General features: G+C 40.0%; 1 pseudogene; it reads right to left on the bottom strand.

Annotated features, from left to right (window-relative positions):
* Positions 1-185, bottom strand: part of LOC114610430 — a 437-nt pseudogene extending 252 nt beyond the window's left edge.
* Positions 186-2,285: the final 2,100 nt, after the last annotated feature.

The raw sequence follows: 2,285 nt of genomic DNA, 5'->3' as shown, positions 1-2,285 counted from the left end.
GGGCGGCAGCAGGTGGGCTGGCAGCACACAGACTGGCAGCACTGGGGTCTGCAGCAGCTGGACACACAGCAGGTGGGGCGGCAGCAGGTGGTCCTACAGCAGGTAGTCTGGCAGCAGCTGGGCTGGCAGCAGCCTTGGCCACAGCCCTCCTCAGAGCAGACAGAGCCACAACAGGAGTTGACCATGGTGTCAGAGGTAGAGGTTCTGGTGGGTTTCTGAGAGAGTGTTTTGAAATTCTGAAGTTCTCCTGGCTGGTATTCCCTTTTATACTCTGCTTAGCAAGTGGTGTCACCATGAGCAAAGCTCCTTTCCTTGTTTCTCTAACCAGGAAATTAATTAGTGTTATTAAGTCATAATCATGTTTACAAGGTTAAATATTCCAGCGTTTAGAAAGGGCATCATTTTCTTTTTCTACATTGTTATGATTCATTGAATTAAGGCGTGTCAAATGACATTCGTGCTTCTATTTCTGCCTGTGTACCTTCTAAACTGGGACTAGCACACGATACACGTGTCACTCATGCTTGCTTGATAATAGTTTGAGAATGGCTCACAAAATTATTTTTATTTTTTCTGCAGATATGCAAAAACTATTGCCTGGTAGAGCACCGGTAGAGACAGGATGAAAGATTCATCTGTGCAATTATTTGTATAAAATCAGGAACAAGTGTATTTATAGCTTGTAATGATTGTATCCAGATGGTTAGCATTTTATGAGCATTTTTTTAATGCCAAAGACTCATTTAAGGAGTCAACGTATCCCCTTAGGGATCCTCTCTGTGTGTGGCATACAAAGTGTGAATGGATTTGATCTGTCTCCTGATAAGCCAGCATGTGCAGTGGATTCTGCTTTCTATGAAAAATGCTCCATGCAAAGCATCCTTCCCTGCCACTCTTTCGATAATTATGGGTTTGAGATATCCTACCTGAATAATGAGAGCACAGTAGGCTTTGCTTGCTGTCTTATAAACACTAAAGTATGCTATGTTACAAAGGGGATTCTGACACAAATGGAAAGTTCTTAAGAGTAGGATCCAGATCAAGAGTCACATATTTATATCTCATGTACTTTTCAATGAAAAGCGAGATCACAGAGATCATTGTTAGTGAACGCTGGCCGTGCTCCAGATCTGTTTGTGCGTTATGGTCATTGTAGTGAATTTACTTTCCAAAGAACCCACAAGGCATCAGGTCACTACAGCTCATGCAGAAATCAGTTAAAGTTTTTATAGGATTCAGTAGTCTATTGAACAGAAATAGTATTAACTTTCATACTTTGAATTGTCCTGTTCCATCTTCTTAGAATGGACCTTCTTCAGATTCTTTCCAGAAAGTTATTTTACTTCAGGTCAATCAGCAGCCCCACCCTCCTTCCTCTCCAGTGTTTTCTTTGGCATTATTGTATTAGTTTATGGGAATTTAAGCTTCTCCTTTTGCTTGTCTTTATATTGGGAAGAGCCCTACTTGAATCCATATGACTATAATATGAATGTGTTCAACTGTCTCATCCCAAATGGCAACTCTTGAAGCGAGTATTTTCAGCTATGTATTACCACATCATCATCATGCTTGCTGTGATGTACAATCTTCATTGTCAACTTGATAGGTTTTAGAATCTCCATGGAAACTCACATCTGAGTGTATAAACAAAGAGAGTGTTTCCAGAAAACTCTAACAAAGCAAGCAAGACTCATCCTGAATGTTGGTGATATGTCCCATAGGTGGTGGTCCCATGCAGAGTAAAGGGGAGAAGGGATCCAAGAGCCAGTGATCAAGTGATCACTGGCTTCCTGACTCTCTTGGCTTCCTGACTACAGATGTAGTGTGACCAGCCACTTCACACCCTCAGTGTCTGTCTTTCCCATAATAAAAGGTAAAAGCTTGCCCTCGTCCTTAAAGCTTCTTCCTTAAATTGCATTTGCCAAGTATTTGACGATGAATTGGCTACACATCTCATGTTTGCTTCTCATAGTCCTAAAAATTACTTTAAAATTTAATTGTTCTATAACTGTAAGTTATTTTTAGGTTCCAAAATAATTTTTACAAAATGAGACCTATCCAAGGAAGTCTTGCTTCTGTCTTTCTTCTCTGCACGCACATTCTTTCTCCCCTATGGATAAAACTTGTTTTTGATTGGCAGATGCTATTTGTACATATTTATGAGGTGCAGTGATCCTGTGTATGTTAGGTAATGATTAACTCAGACTAATTAGCATATCAACTGACTTAAAAGGTTTTCTTTTTTTATAAATTTGAAGCTGTTTTTACGTTATTGTTTTAACGCA

Source organism: Grammomys surdaster, unplaced genomic scaffold (genome assembly GCF_004785775.1).
Source record: "Grammomys surdaster isolate TR1022 unplaced genomic scaffold, NIH_TR_1.0 126048, whole genome shotgun sequence".
Lineage (NCBI taxonomy): Eukaryota > Metazoa > Chordata > Mammalia > Rodentia > Muridae > Grammomys > Grammomys surdaster.
The sequence above is the reverse complement of the archived record's forward strand: the minus strand, read 5'-3'. Positions and strand labels throughout refer to the sequence as shown.